Genomic DNA, 17,348 nt, shown 5'->3' on the forward strand with positions numbered 1-17,348 from the left:
CTTGAGGAGGCCATTCCACCACCCACAGGACGTGACAGAAAAGAGAATCTGCAAAAATAAAGCCAACAACTGAAGCAGAGAAGCACTGGGAATGCAAAGAAACTTGGCATCTCTTTCAAATTGCTACTAAATGGGCCAAGAATGTACATTTGCAAAAGTCTGAAGACTTTTTTTAATCAGTTTCACACTAAATAAGGTTCAGAGCATCTAACATGGCAGCCTTCATCCAGAAAGCAAATGACAAAAGACAGTCAAAACAAAACTTTGCTACAAGTTCAGAACCAATCAACAGAAAAAGCACTCTCTTCTTCAAAATCAGAAGTTCTCACAGACTGCTCTGGGGAAGGAAAAGAAAAAAGCTAGGAAGAAGAACAAGATAGCCAAGCTTAAAAAGGAAAAAAGTACTTTTGAGTAAGGCTTGTTGACTCGGACTTGAGAGCTGATCTGAGAGCTTTAGGTGCATGCCTCAGATTTCCCAGAGCCATGACTGAGAACACCTAGTGTGTGCTATTTCTATCTACAGAACTCGTCATGAACCCAATTGGTGTAATTATCCATTTTCCCCACAGTCAAGTCACACACACCCCATGCGTTTTGCTAGGCACAAGCCTATGCAATCTTTTAATGTTGCCTCAAGAGTTCTTCCAGCAAGGGAAAGCTACGCAGCACCAAGCTAACAAAATGCATCTTCCTTGTTCACAACTGCTCTCATCTCTTCCTACTTCACCACCAAAATTACCTGAGAACTCCTCCAGTTACAGCACAGCCCTTAGAAGCCATAAAAATTAGCAAGCTATGCATCTCTTGTTTCAAAGGTAAAATTTACTCTCAAAGGCAAGAGCCAACATTTTCTGTTCGTAAATACCGCACTTAAGTCTTCGTGAAAAGCACTGGGTGCTGAGATACTATGGAGAGCACAGTCAGTTCTCCAAAAGTAGGTTATTTACACATATTGTGAGAATATATTATGAGTAGGGACCAAGTGATGTACAGCATTTTAACTATAACCACATGTAGAGGCAAAAAGATCTAACTAATCTTTACATTTTTCTACTTTTTGAGGACAGCTACACATTGTTATATACTCTAAGTATTTCTGTGTTTTTCAAATACTTTAGGTGGTTTATGCATGTGCCACATAGAGAGGTCCCTTAATTCTATTTACTCACAGCACCATTCATAGCTGAGGCAGAAGCATTAGGTTGAAATACGGAACAGCTCAACTCAACACATCACGTAGTCAGAGGTTTCACCACAAGCCATTGCAAATGGAGCATCTTATTTCCAAATGCTAAAGTTCACCCTTGTAGATAAACGAAACAATATTACCTTGCTACAAAGCGTAGTCAAAGACAGAACACAATATATACAAATAATAAGGTGTATGTGATTGCATTATTTAGCTGTTCAGGTTATTTATATTTTGCACCAATGAAAACAAATGAATGTAGTAACAAGCAACAAAACCTAATATATATTTTTTTAGACCAAATCTGCAATTAACCACCAATCAATACATAATTGTACAAGAATTGCTTTTTCTATTAAGTTAGAAGAGGTATCCCTGTTATAAACAGCTGTTATCAATTGCTCACTCATAAGCTACCAAAACACCAGCTATTAACAATGAACTGAATTAAATGCTAGATGATTCCCAAATCCACATTTAAACTTTAAGTGGTTCAATTGCTGAAAACTTCAGTGCAATCAATATATTGATTACACAACTGATTTCTTCACACCTTTCACAAGTTTTCTCCTTAGATACACATGCAGAAGATCACGTTAAGACCCCAGGACTCTGCCAGAGGTAAAATACTCACTGACTATAAGAGCAAGCTAATTCGTGTAGAGAACAAGGGACTGAACTCGTGGTCACAAGCCAACCCAGCTTCCAAGGGGAAGGAGAGAACACAGGAGCGGCAGCCAGATGGCCAGGAATAAAAGAGGGCCCAAGATATCCACAAAAAACCACGAGTTGTATCAAAAGGCCGCTCTGCACCTATATATACTCTTTATATGGAGTTTTGTCACCCCACACCTGACTGGAACAAGAGCTCTTACAGTTCAAATGCTAACAAATAACAATGCAGCAGAACGCCTCCGTGAAGCCTGCATTCAGATTTCATATTCACAAGATGCTAACGCTTTTGGGACCTTGACCAAAATACTGAGCACCAGGAGCTCAGCAGTGCTATGCCACTGCCAACCACAAGTGCCCTGCATGCTGCCTGTTACCTAATGCTACTGTTACCTAACGCTACCTGCACCATCTAAGAACCCTCCACTTGGATCTGTGGCACACTCTCTGCATGAACAGTAAGGTTTATTATTAGTTGCTCTGAAACAGCTTCGACTATTTTCACATAACACCTACCTCTTGCAATTCCTTCAGCTCTACACCTACTCTTCTGTAAAACACACGTGATGAGGTTTAATAACTCCGTTTATCCTGAAGTGACAAAAAAAGGATATTTAAAATATCCCTTATGTGCTCTAGTACTTTGCCAAAATCAAGTGATCTCCTTTAAAACTTGGCAATCTCAGCACAGATAGACAGTTGCTTGCCACATTTCTCTGAAGGAGCCTTTCAGACTTTTAGTGTTAGACTTTATTAGGAAAACTGTCTTGTCTGCAATATGTTCATCCAACCAACTCTCCTGTATCATTTTTTCTGATAAGATGGCAGCCAGAAACAGGGGAATTACATGAAGAAACATGCAGGAATAAGGAATGCGGGTTACATCTTCAGCAATGGAGGTTGTTCCTTGGAAATTATGACCCAAAGGATTTCTCAGGCATAATGGACCTGTCAGAGACCACAGCCTCTCAATACCAGCAGCTGACAGAAGTCATCTATTTTTTTTGGCCTTTAGCTGCACAAAGGAATACGAAGTAGGTATATGAGGCAATTACTCTTTCATACAGTATTAACATATAATGCATAGTTTTGTATGTCAAATTAAAATGAGATGTGTGTGTATAATAGAGATATGCACAGAGAGAAACAAAACAGATGAAGGCCAGAGGGGAAGGAAACTTTTCAACGAGTGACTGTAGGAATTCAGTCATTTAATTTTTCCAAACTAAAAAAAGGTGATGATATTGCGTTTTGATGATAAGGTATTTCACCAGAACAAACGTTTAGACAACTCCTGCTATTTAAACAAGAATTGATGCTAAAAAACTGATATTGGGCACATTTAAACTAAAAACTGATTACTTTATTTATATTCATCATAAGCAACACACAGGAACTCAACTGTAAAAATCAACCTATTATGTTCATTCTACATTCAGCTGTGTGTATCTGCCTACATTTATTTGCCTACATGAGGGATGCAAAGTAACAGGAGGCATAAAGAAAAAAAGGCACACTCACCAACACACAAACTCATACAAGAGCACAGGCAAACAGAGAGCTCGTCCTAACACTACTTCAGCAAGACTCCTTTTAACCCTGACCCCAGATGAACCTCCTCAGCCAGGATACACATGCTTACCCTCCTCTTACAAAGTTGATCTTGCAGCATCCTGCAGGAGACAAGAACTTAACACTGCCTCTGTACCCAAAGCATCCAGCATTCAAGCAATGCTAATTCACCCATCCTTAAACGCACTCTGCACCCTAACAGGGCAGCAATATTAATTTATCTACCCTCACATCAACTCCGTGCGTTACACATACTCATGTACAAGATGACGAATGGGTCATATGAACAACAGGCAACTTAGATTGAGATGGTTCCAGAACTACTTTAAAACTGCAGATAGAGCCAAGAAGCACAGCTTACAATTTAGATCAACGTTTGCTTGTGCAATGCATGGAACAGAGCCTCTAACTTCCTTTTCCAGCCTATAAGCAGGAATGATGTTAGTTGCACACTTACCGGGTGTACTCCAAGTAAAGCAAGCTGAGTTTTCAGGGTTATAAGACTACAATGCAGGAAATATAACACACTAAACCCACTTGAAATCTGCAAATCATTGGTCGTTATGCCAAATAAATTCTCAATACTAATTATATCAGGCCACACAAGTTGTTTGTTGTTTTACATGGCAATAGCTACAAAACCACTGAATGTGTACCTGCCTCCTGCCGCCTACAATTTAAAACCAAGTGAAGGGAGGGATTCTTCAGGTCAAGGCAGTTCACACTGCAGAGGCCTTTGCTCATCTCCCAAGACAAGCACTGTAGTGTTTTTATTGTCAGATATTTGGACTTCATAGTAGAAATAAGCACTTCAACTTTGTCCAACATTTTCATTTGCTTTGTATTAGACTATAGCCCATGTGTCTTCCATAAAGTGGATTCAATTGTTTTACACTATTTTATGTGTAAGGCATAATACATTTACTGAGCAACTATGACAGCGCTTTAACATAAAACTGATTCTTGCAATATGATGCTATATTCAGAGTGGTTTGGGGCTTTTTTTGTTGTTCCTTCCTTGGAATAAGGAACATACTGGGGAAAACGCCAAGTACTGGAAGTCTCAATAACACCCACTGTTTGCAACACAATCAAATGTTAACAGAAGATAAAAATATTTCAAATGCTGTTTGTTATTCTTGAATTCTACCTTTTATAATTTGAAGATAATTAAAGTATGTTTATATTCTCACCTATCCTGCACAGAGTGGCTAATGTTACTCATTAAACACCTAAGAGGCAGAAAAATTGGAAACATGTAGTCACGTGCATTACATACCTGGAACAGTTTTGGTTTTTTCCTAACGTTTCTTCCAATGTGGAATTTAAATCCCCTATTTTAAAATGTTTACTTTTAAAGTAAAAAGCCAGGAAAAAAGCACTTTCCACTTGCATCTCCAAGAGAACACATCATGTGTTCCTACCTCTACGATTACCAGGCACCTAGAGCTGCTCAGCATTATCATCTCCCCCTTTTCTGCCAAGGCACCCCAAGGCACCTCTGCTCCAACATTTCTGCACAGTAACTTCAAGCTCTGCTCTACCACCATAACAGAGCTAAAGATGATGATGAGCAAGCAACCCACAAACACTTTGGCACTGATATTTATAATGATCCAGATAATTTTGAACCCTCTTGCACGATTGTCCCAAAGCCTCCCGACGAGCTTTGTTGTTGTTGTTTTAAACCAATCCCCGAATCAGTTACAGATCCAATGGGCAAAAGACATTTTTCAGAGAGATTATGCACTCTATTCCCAGCTGTTAAAACACTTCTTAAACTCTAAACTGTAGCCATACTCATATCTGCACTAGTTTTGTGGAAGAAAAGCTGGGGTTTCAGAAATCACAATTATCAGCTTGTCCCTTCCTTTATGTGGTCAGTACGGGTAGTTTCTGGACTTGCAATGGCAAGGCTAATCAGCAGTGACAAAGCCCTTTCCACCACACCATAATCCTTGTACACACAAGATTTTTCTTCCCCAGGAAGGTGAGGATCAACTCTTCTGCAATATATTTGTCTTCTTGAAAAAGGGCTTCTTGACTGCCAATCTCTATTTCTAAGACAGAGTAAATAGAAAAGACCACAGGCCTATCAAAACCTAATCCTGGACATTTAACACTTACTGACACTCACAAAGCAGGATGAGCAGAGCTGTCAAGCACACAATTCATCACGCAGAACAGGTAGGATACTCCCAGACTACCATCAGCCTGGGTAAAGGATAAAACCCCAGAGTGGGAACATGCCTGAGGTAGCATAGGGCAATTCTTAGAAACGGTGTTCAAAAAACCAGCAGCAACAAGCAAGCAGAGCCTCACCCAGGGGACAGTGATATTATTAGACAAGCAAAAGACAGGAGTGTCTGGATCTCAGGAGCCTGTGAGCTACTGCAAGCAAAGAAGCAGACAGCTCAAGAAAGCAATCAAGTGGAAGTTTTAAGAGGCTGCCCTAGTTTCCCAAGGACATGTGTCCCATTCCACTGCATTACAGTCTAGTTGCATGCAATTTGCAACTGATATTTTCCTGCAGCATTTGCAAGCAAAGAAAAGAGTTATGTCATAGTACTACTATCCTCTCACAAGCCTCATGAGATGGTCATTTATCTCAAGGGCCCGCCTGGAAACACATCCTTCCTAGGCTGATGGAAGAGACCCCTTCCCACAGATGCCAGGCTATATATGCATCACTGATACCATCTCTTTTATATGGCAAGGCCAAGCCAGTATTTCTGGAGCTAAAAGAAGAGGAGAACACGAGCCTTCCAGGTGCAGGGACTGGCAATTCCACACCATCTACTGTATCTCCAGCCAGTTCTTTGATAGCTAGAGAGGGAAGGGAGGGCAATGAACACATGAATATCATGTTTGCAAGTTTTTACCCTCATGAAAGGCAGGAAAAAGCTTTTAGGATAAAAGCTTTTGTGAAACCTCCTCTGTATTTGATGCATTTGTACGCAGACTTTATTGAGAAAAATACGTTTTTCTGCAAGTCTCCTCAAATTTCTTTTCTTGTTTAAACCAAAAACATAATATCCCAGGCTCAAAGCAATTCCACCTATAAAGGTGTTACTTGAGTTGCCATAGCTGGCTTATCAGAAATGCACACTATAACGCTAACGGTCCATCTTCTAATGTTTCACTTGCAAATAATTTTCTATTAAAAACAATAGTATTTTTCTCCACTTTAAAACATCTAGGAATTTGCAATTTCTCATACTGGTTAAATTTAAAAAAAATTCCACTGATAAATGATCCAGAGAGGAGAGTAAATGTAGAAAGACACTTCAGAAACTCTCAGTGCAAAAATAGTTACAGGGATCTTACAACTGCCCTATGAAATAGCAACGTGAGGAGAGAGGGAAAAAAAAAAAAAAAAAAAAGCAGAACCGTGAAAACAAGTCTCACTACCCTGAAAGCCTTAGTCCTGCTCTGAGATAGGGGACAGGGGACCTAAAGGGTCTTTCAGTGCATCACAGAGTAAAGACACAGTATTCACAAGCTGGGGGGAGCTGTTTTGCTACAAGGCCAACCTTATTAACATTCCTATGCATAACACTAGAAATTCCTCTCTCAAGCAGTCATTTCAAACTGTATCTGCACAAACTTGGACATGTCCATTTAACACTGCTGGTCACCTGCACCTTTTGAATTTGCTCTGTGCCACGTAAAATTTGCTAAAATAATGCTTTGAGTCCTGTCTCCTGCTTAGTCGGTGTAGCATTTCCAAGACAGTGAACGAATTGGGACTATATTTGTGAATAATTATTTTTAACTTTTTATTCCACGATTCTCAGTTCAAAGTTACCAACTGCTTCGCTCTGTTCTGTGCTGGCCAAAATACTTTTTTATATCCCTACCAGCATTTCAAGCAATCTACAGATTCAGTGTGTGTATATATTTTATATATATTATATATATTTTTTTTTTAAGTACAGGAAAAAAAATCTACAGTCACATGCAAAAAGGCCTATGAATCTGCTCTACTTTGCAGTATGCCTGAAGTTCAGCATAAATTCTAATCCATAATAATCCACTTGCTCAGAATTGAGCAATGGTCAGTAAGAAGTAAGTTTAACTGGTAAACTAGTCAAGTTTACACTTGCTTTGGACAACAGAAATCAGATTAAGTGTTACAGCAATACTATTTATTTTGCAATAAATCTGTTCAAGTTATACAAGCCACAGTGCTGACTCACTACTATAAAAGACAGACCTGCTCTTACTGCCTTTGAAAACAGGAATCAAAGGTTTACATAGCAACAGGACACATACAAAACCACACTCTTTAAGGAAACAAGAAGGCACGTGTAAACTTTGTTATGTACTATCAACTCTCATAAAAGTTATAGTCAAAGACACTTTTGCACCCCCTCCACCACTTGATTGGGAGTACAGCAACATGATGAAGGTCACTGGAATAATATTCACATCAAGTCTTTCAAGTCACATTAGAAAGAAACTCTTAAAATAACTCACTAAACTTGGAACTTTTGAGTTCCACCCACGAAAAATAAAACACCCTGTTGTGGTCTACTCAATTACATAAAAGAAAACTGAAAGAAAACTTTGCAAGTAGTGTTGTCTAAGAATCAAAGCATAACCTTCTCCATGTTTTCAAAACTCGACTGGTATCGCATCAGTGTGCTACCTATCATCTACCATCTGACAAGCACTCCTTTATACTGTGCAGAGATGCAGAACACCTGATCTTGCATTATAAAAGAATTAGGCCTTGACCCACCAAGACACAGTAAAAATATGAAGCTGCATCAAAGAAAGATGTAATCTGAACTGAAGGAAAGTAACTGGGGGATTCTGCAAAGATAAAGTCTTACGAACAATCCTATGATATATTTTAACTTATTGACACAGAAGGTTAAAAAAAATCTAACAGAATGTGTCTAAGAGAAACACAGAAGTGCTAGTTCCTTCTAGAAAAGCAAATTGTCCTTACACAGGACAGGGAGCTGAGATTCCTTGCTCAGATCCATTCCATGCAATTCTGAAATAATTCAGTGCTTCCGAGTTGGAACAGAAGGAAAAGGCGCATCAAATATGAGAATTGCCACTGTGGTTGACAGTGTGTCAACGCTCTGCCACTAACAAATACTGCTTTTGTAAAAGGAAAGTCACAAAAATCTTCACTTATTTCTCTTATTCAGTAAAACAGAAAAGGGGGAACACATCCCTACAGTCCAAGCAAAAATATGAAGTGGAAGCAGGGGGAGAAGAAACCCTACGTACTGTGCTCAAAATAATCATTCTTCCTGTCCAGGTAAGAGAAGCCAGAATTTCCTTTTAGGTCGCATCTGAAAAGATTACATTGCTGCTCTACTCACTCTACGCATGTCTGTCAACCGAAAACGGATTTTGAGGGAGGGCAGGCGGGCAGAGAAGAGAGATGTTCTTTAAAAGAGAGAAGGGAGAACCTCCCCAGCTTTTTGCTCTTTTTATTATTCATCACAATGTCTACCTCTGTAGCCAGCTTTGAGGTGGATAAGAAAATAAACAAAGCCTAGCTAGTTTCATATGAGGATTATAAATGAAACCAGTGTGTAATTTTAACTTTATATAGATCTGAAGATCCAAGAGCTTGAAACTATGTGCACTACACATGGTGATCAAAGCTGCTAACATAACACATTTCCTACCTACTTCAGCAATTTGCCTTTACCATCTCAAAAGTACCGCAGTGGATGGAGGCCCCGGGGCCCTCCTGCTGCCTTGTTTGTTCTTCTCGTTAGCATTACTCCGACCTGGGCTACAGGAGCTTCCTCATCATACAGACTTGCCTTACAGCACTGATTGCCATGGGGCAAATATTAGATGTAAACGAAAATTTGTGAAGCCTTCCTTGTAGGTTGAACATAAAACGATGCAAGAAGCATGTCATGTAAGAAAAACTTTTTAGAAGTGTTGATATAAAAATGAGTTTGCACCATATGAAAGACTCCTTAGATTTTAGAGATGTAAAACATTAATATCAGGAAAGCCTCAGTATTCTGGGCCTCAGTTCTTTGATTCCTTATCAGTCAGTAATCTTCGTGCAGTCCCAGGAAAGCACACAATCGCAACTTGAAAGCACAACTGTTGTGACCTAGGCCAGACTAAACCTAGCAATTTCTGAAGCTTAGGACTTCAGTCACCAGCAGCTGAGGATGTTTTTTCAGACAAAGTAGAGCAAGCCATCTTCTGTAACGGAGGATCTTCCAATAATGCGGTTAGGTTGCTAACAATTTTAACTTGATTGCATGATTTACCACAGTGTATTTGATCATCCTCTCTGCAATTATAAGATACAAATTCACCAGACACTGTGTACGCTTTTAAACACACTGTAACTACCATAGCCAACTGACCACAAAAAATAGAATTTCAGTTCATCAAGAGGTAGTTTCTATTTTTTCAGTATTTAAAAAAGAGTAATGACAGCAAATAAACTTCTTTTGATAAAAGAGAAACAAGGGGAAAGGTGCGAATGCTTGCAGAGCGTTTTTTTGGTAATGCATTAGCATACAGAAATGCAGAAGTTAGTTTCAACATCTGACAGAATCCTATCATCCTTCAGTTCTCCATCTGGAATACTGTATCTGCACAACAATTGTCTATGAACCTCTAAACACATTTAGAGATCTTCAACAGCATCATTATTGTACTCCAAAAACTCCATCTGGCACACGACATATTTCATCACTATCATGCTTTAGAAAAAAAATCAGAATAGTTAGAAATTAACTTAACCAAATCCACAAATTATTAGCACATGATAAAGAAAATAGGGTTATTATGTAAGGTGAGTATATTTTAAACATATAGAAAGCAAAAATTGCTTTTTCTTCTAAGATTCAGTGACATATATAGTTATCAAACATGCTCTTAAACAAGATTTTTATCCTATACTTCGTCCTGACAGAGCAATTCAGGCTAAAAGTGATTGAAGAGCTTTTGACTGAAGACAAACACAGTCTCCAAGACTTCCTCCGTCCAGCCTTCTCCCGAGGAAGGGGCCAGGCCAGGGTAAGCTCTTGGACAATGCTACCTTTCCTGCTGCAGTTGCCTCCTACCACAGAGCCTGCCCTATGTGTGAGATTGGTTATCTCACATCCCACTCTTCAATTTGGAGTCTCGGAAAGATTTCTACTGGTTGCTGAGGGGTGTGCTGTCTATCAGGCCAGGCCACCAGCTGCTGTGCCAGTTGCCTCTACTGGTGCAATAAGCCGTGCTACCATCCTCACAGCCCAGGCAGCAGCAAACTACACATTTTTTCCAAAATTTCTTTGCACTTTGCATCACTTCTCCCATGCTCTTCCCAAATGTTCCCAGTAAGAACTAAGCTTCAATCACACTTCAAGCACTCCACTCCCATTTTCCAATCCGAATAATCTGCAGAATGCATCTTATTTTCAGATGTGGCGATGAAGTCTTGGAGACTCCAGACTGCTCACACATGAGGAAGGCATCTTCCACTCCCCTTTTTGCAACTAGCTACCCTCCATTATATGACCAGACAGTAAGCAGTGTTGGGGAATGAGATGAATCCCAACCAGAGAAAAGGCAGGCCTTCAGAGAGGGACAAACACAGTAACGCTACCCACTAACCAGGAAAAGTAAGTCTAACATTTCATATTTTCCAGGTGAAGTACTTATCCCTCAGTATCATTTCCTGTTATATTTTCCCAAATGCATATTTTCACTAGGAGTAAGGGGCAGGGGGGTTCAAGAGGGCCTTTTTCTCCTTAAATTTAGTGGGACTTGAACAGAGAAGCAACATTGTGCCTTGGTTCTCAAGCATCTAATTGTGAGTGTAAGAAATTACACTGATATTGCTGAACAACTGTTCCATCTGTCTTTGAAGAAAAAGAAAGCAAAAAGCCCTCCAATCCTTGAATTACTGTAATTTAATTCTTTTTATTAATGCCATCTTTGCAGAATGACAACAGAATGAACAACTGTAAAACGTTAATATTGGAGAAGCATACCAATAATTTTAAACTACACAACAAGGTAACTGAGATTATAACCTAAATCACTTGACTGATCAAAAGCTGTCACTTGTGACAGTTTCCTAATTTTTTTTTATTCAAAAGTAGCAGTAAGGAAGAAAAAATGGCATCTGCTTAAGAAGATGCAAAGTAAAACACTGAAAAAATAACGATGACAAAAGTTTCCAAAAAAAGTCTAATGGAGACTGGAAAACAAATACATCTTTTTGAGTCTGTTTTCAGTTGAAAAATTAAGTATGCATCAGAATTAGGAGAAATTTAGCATGTTCAGCAAGGAATTCAGGCTGTCAGGGTACAGAAACAGGAAACATTTTTGCAATGTGTATGTACATTACTTCATTATTTTAGCAAATACTAAACTATGAAAAAGCTCCAAATCAAAACCTAAATGAAAGAAAAGCTTTAAATAAATTGGAATTAGGCTTAAGCACTCTATTTTGTGCCAACGTCAGGAATGAATATCAGAAATGACCTATGAAATCTACACTTCAATCATATGCAATTGTACACAGCACTGCAGATTTAATAGACTATACTATTAGCAATTCCATTCGATATTTGACAAAAGCAGAACCAACATCAGATTCTCAATCCCAGAGACTGGAATTCGGCAGTCTCATCTCACAACACAGAGTTATGCAGCAAGTGAGCTTCCCATAGGAAAATATTACTAGTCTTACAAGTAAATTACAAGTTCACTTATCATTTACAATACCAAATATTGTTTTAAAAAGATGAAGTGAAGGGCTAAGATCAAAAACTTTGATATTTTTAAAAGAAACAGATTAGCAGGAGTTATTTAATATAAAGTAGCTGACTAGTGGTAGTCACTTTAGTCGATTGGTTTATATGGTGTTAAATAATTTACTAAAAGGTTACTGCATTTTACATTTCCATTTGTATCTCAAACTACCATGCAAGTTTAAAAAAAACCCATAAACAACACACACCTCTTTATGTAGCTGGGGATACTTTTCACAGTTCCTAACCATCAGTAATTATGGAAAGGAAAAGAGAGACCACTATGTTAAGGGACAAGTGCAGCCTCATACGAGAGCTCTGAGCACAGCTACCCTTCTATTCCTCCACAGAAGGCCCTTCTGAGCGCCCCCAAAGGGCAAGTTATGCTCACTGTTCACTGACTTGGCATGTGCCACTCGCCACTTGTCCTGTTCCCCACCACTTTCACCCCACCCCAAGGCCAACTCGGTCTTACTTGAGGCAGCAGGTGAGGATGGATGTTTACTGCAGGCAAGCAACCTTTCTAGCTGCAAGCATGAAAGCACATACTTCAGCTAAAAGCTGTCTTCTCAGGCTGAAATACCAGAGCCACTGTCCTTTCCAACCTTTATAAACCACCTAATTAAGTTAAACTTTCTATTAGGACCAATATTATATTCCAGGAAATTGGTGCACAAGGACTTTTTGCATGTATTTTCAAGGAAATTTATATGCCAGTTTACGTATTCATGCATATTAATGTTGCCTTAAATGAGTTTGAGGGTTGGTGTCTCAAACCTGAGCACAAGATTGTTTCCCTCCTGCACACACACTCATGAGCAATTTGCTTTCCTAGCAGCAAAGCTATTAGGGCAGCAGTAGGAAACTACCATTACAACAGGAAAGTTCCTGAGCACAAATCCCAAACTGCTGGCAGCTGCTGAAGCAGAAGCAAGATTGCTATTAGTGTTCCAAAACTTTACAGAACCTGTATCAATTTCTGAAAGGATGCTGCACAGGAATTCAAAAAAAAAAAAAAAAAAAAAAAAGAACTTTACATAGAAGGAACACACCTATCAAGCTTACAGAGCAGTTGCCCAAAACAAGAGCTTGCTAAACTCCAATTCACTTCTGAAAAGGAACAAAATAGCAATAAAAACTCCACCTCCTTCAACACTGTGATGCTTAGGCCAACACTCTCGCACAAAGTGCACTGCAGCACCAATTCATTATTCTCTCTATTTCTGTAGTCTTTGGAGCCCTAATTGAAAAACAGAACAAAAAAACCCTGCCTCAAGCCATTTGCAAGCTAAATGAGATAAGGAAAGTAATAAATCAAAGGCATATTACAGACAAAACCACTATTTTATCTGGACGAATTTGTTTTTAATACTCATTTACAGTGAGATGACACACTAAGAGATCTTTCCATAACAAGATTCTGTTTTTATTCCCCCCCACAACATTGATCACTCCCTTGTAACCATCAGCACGCATGTGTTTACATGCGCTCACTTTTAAGCATCCAGGCGGGCAGTTAAAAGACTCCTCATACTTCTGACTCAGGAAGGAGAAGGCTCGAGGCGGAAGCAGCAGCATCTCCCACCTGTTTTTCTCCATGAAACACTAAGCTCCTCCCTGCCACAGCATCAGGATGTTCATTCCAGCCTCATGTACAGTGTGGGGCAGCGTGGGGCAGTCCAGAGCCTTCCTACGGAGAGCTCTCACTAACCAAGGAGTGGGAGCTCCCGTCAAGTCAGCCGTGAGGCCACCAGGCAGCCGTGCTCTCAGTGGCCAGGGGAGCACGCGTCTTCTCAGCTCGAGACACTGAAAACCTTTCCAGGAACAGAGTGACCCAGATTCCAAAGCCGCTCCCTGCTACATTTCATATCCATTATTTTTAAATGACAAAGCATAGATGAGGAAGTGGGGGAGCAGCAGAAAAATCATTTGGAAAAGCACAGGCTTTGTTTCAAATTTGCGTACCTTCAATACAGAGGACTTTTAACTGCACAGACTCATTCTTAAGATCTTTTAATTTTAGAATACACTGGCTGATTTAAGTATTAGTCCTTTGATCTGCTTTTGCATTTTCAAAATTTATAAGCACCAGAGCTTTTAGTTTTGTGATAAATAAGCTATTACTTATTTTCCAAATAAAAGCACTTCAAAGAAGATTTACAGTTAGCTTCCTCTGTGCTGAATGTTACAGAACATGTTTTAACCTGGAAAACAAAGTTTTAGTGTTCATACAGCAGGAATCTTTATGACTAAGTTTGCTTTTAAAGCTGGCACAGTTGAAATACATAGCCTTTGTCAAGCCTTCCCCAACAGTATCTATTCAAAAAAGACATTATGCTGCATTAAATATAGAAAAGCTCAAATTTTCCAAGATATATAGGTTAATTTATGCATAAAGACACTGTGTTAAGGCTTTAAATCTTTAAGGTTGAGTTTTCTTTAATAAGCTAAGTAACATTTGACCAGGTGTCTGTTCTTAAAGCTATGAACTTATCTGGAGGCACACCACTAGACCCACAGTTTATTACAGAATGTTTCCAGGAACCAGGAGCACATGATGGTGTAATCGCAAATCCCAGAATGTAATGCCACACTTAAAAAATGGTTATTTTAATGATTAAGCTAATGAGTTCTGAACTTCCAACCTATGTGGATGCAGTTTTATAATTACACAGCTTGAAATCCTCATCAGCAAATCCAATGCTCCTGAAACCCAAATCATTTTATAATCTTGAATAATGCATGGGACCTCAGCAGCAAGAAATTAAAACAAATTTCATTAAAACGCAAAGCTTCATAATCTATATTCTAAAAGAAGCTACATTACTGAAAGTATTGCTTAGTAAGTACTAATGATGGTGATTTATTTTCTCTCTCTAGTACTCACAGTTCAGATTCCACTTCAAAAATAAACAGACCAACTCCTACCAAAATATCCTTACATATATATATGGTGGCTCACAGCATACCCTACCACACACGAGAAATCAAGACATCTGCTTCCTAAACAAGCACTGGCTCAAAATAGCATAAAACCTTTCCTTCCTAGAAAGTGTGAAAACATTATATTTTTAAGAAAAGGCAGCAGCTTGACTGGCTGACATACCATTTCATCAATAGAGAAAACAAAATTCTGCTTTAGTTCATCCCAAGGGCAGCAAATTCAAAGCCTACTTTTTTTTTTTTTGTTTTCCTCCAAAAGAACTGCCCCGCTCCCCACCTCGATTTACCCTTTTTTGCTGTTTTATATAAAACCTAGATAAACTCCAAGCCTTCTCAGAAAGGATTGGCAAGATGCTTTTGAACAAATTCACTAAGTCAAAAAGCCTGGGGCTCAAAATGAGGGGGAAAAAACATCATAGCAGCCAGACTCTCCATCTTGCTCTGGAATTTTCTTGTCTCTTGCTCTGGAGGAGGACTCCTCCAGAGCAAGTTTTAAACACACTGAAAAAGATGACAGGATTTTTTTAAAATACATCCTTTCTGATACTTCCCTTCCTTGGAGATATAAGGTGCTTAGCTAATCACCAGATACCTGCTGGCTATTTATACGCTGGCTCTCTTGATAGACCACAAATTGCATGGAAGTTTTAGTCAGAGTAGCATTTTGGATGGATGCCATCATCACTTGGAACTAGCCAAGACTATTTAAGTAAACAAAATACTGGCAACAGTAACACTTTCACATCCCAAACTTTTACTATGGGAAGCTACAATGGATACAGCTAGAGGCAACTTACAGAAATACAGAAGAAACAAAATACTTCAAATGCACCACAGCTAAGATTACTGCACCATAGCTTTGGAGGCTGTAGCTAAAACAGAGAAGAAACAAGGTCCACTTTGATTTCAGTTTCTACAGAGCTTGACAGATGAATGAACTATTAATTATACACTGTTAAACATATTTTAAGATCAATTTCCTCTGAACTTTAAGATCTCATTCTTAAAAGCACACAAAAAATGAGTGCAAGATGAGAAGCATTAAGCCATATAGACAATTACCTACACCCATTCAAGCAGAGACATTATCCACAACTTTAAAATTGTACTGGGGGGTGGAGGGAGAGGGAATATTAAAACCAAAAAAGAAGAACAAAAACCCTTTCATATCAGTTTTACTGAACTGGTGCAACATTTTTTCCCACTGTGAACATATCAGGCTTTTGATCTCCCTGTAATATCTCATTAGCACCACAGGAAGACACAAGACTTGGCTGCCTCGGAGGAACAAGGTCTCTCTGACGAGGCCTTCCACCTCAGTATTCAAAAGCACAAGGAAGATGCTGGCAGAAGCACTATGCACTCTATGGAAGTTCAAGGCATATATTTGCCACAACAACTCTAAGTCAGAGCACACAGATGTATTAAAACAATGACCTGCCTATAATATTCAGTCAACTGTCATAATAAAACACTGCACACCAAAAAACCTAGCCCAGAATAACATGCACTCCTTATCAAGAGCCATACTTATAAAAGTGTCGTCTCTTTTTGCACACACTCTTTGTGCAGAGCTTAACTAAAGATAAAGAGTATACATAGTAGTTCACACGCATTTCACATTTAAAATATTACTTCTTTATTAAAAGAAACTAAGATCCTTAAGTTGCTTTCAGTGGTATCACACACTTCGCAAACACGGATCTTTACATCAGAGACGCGTTCCCCCTTTTTTAAACTTCTCCTGGGAAAAATAGGTAACTCATAGAACAACCAACTTAAACACTAGCGCACATACTTCAACAAGCAAAATTTGCCTGCTGCAATTAAATTCACACAACTCATTTTGTTTTCCCTGTGCAAGGTTAATACATTTGTATGATACACACTGAATAAAAACTCCATCTGTATTCTTGTTACCAGAAAGTTAGAGAACCCTAGAGAAAATACTAGAAAGCTCATTTACATAGAAATCTAAAGTTTGAAGTGAATTTCAATATGAAGCACGTACTACATGCATATATACTTGGGCATCAGATCAGAAGGAAAAAAAAAACCCTGTCAAGTGTGACATTTTCAGGCTTTACTAACCCATTCAAAGCAAATACGAGCAAGCCAACATCAAGGCTCTGCCACTGAATCTTAGTGAAAAGTTTTAAAACAGCAGTATTAGCAGTGATGCTGCAATGCCCTTGAATTCCATCAGCTCTTACCTCACACATACA

At 38.9% G+C, this 17,348-nt stretch overlaps 1 protein-coding gene across 1 annotated transcript in view; it reads right to left on the reverse strand.

Moving 5' to 3' along the window:
* The window catches only part of PARD3B (par-3 family cell polarity regulator beta), a 343,703-nt gene that overhangs the window by 299,202 nt on the left and 27,153 nt on the right, over positions 1 to 17,348 (reverse strand). The window lies entirely within an intron of this gene.

The sequence above is a fragment of the Nothoprocta perdicaria genome, unplaced genomic scaffold, assembly GCF_003342845.1.
Source record: "Nothoprocta perdicaria isolate Ctin4 unplaced genomic scaffold, notPer1 scaffold_11, whole genome shotgun sequence".
Lineage (NCBI taxonomy): Eukaryota > Metazoa > Chordata > Aves > Tinamiformes > Tinamidae > Nothoprocta > Nothoprocta perdicaria.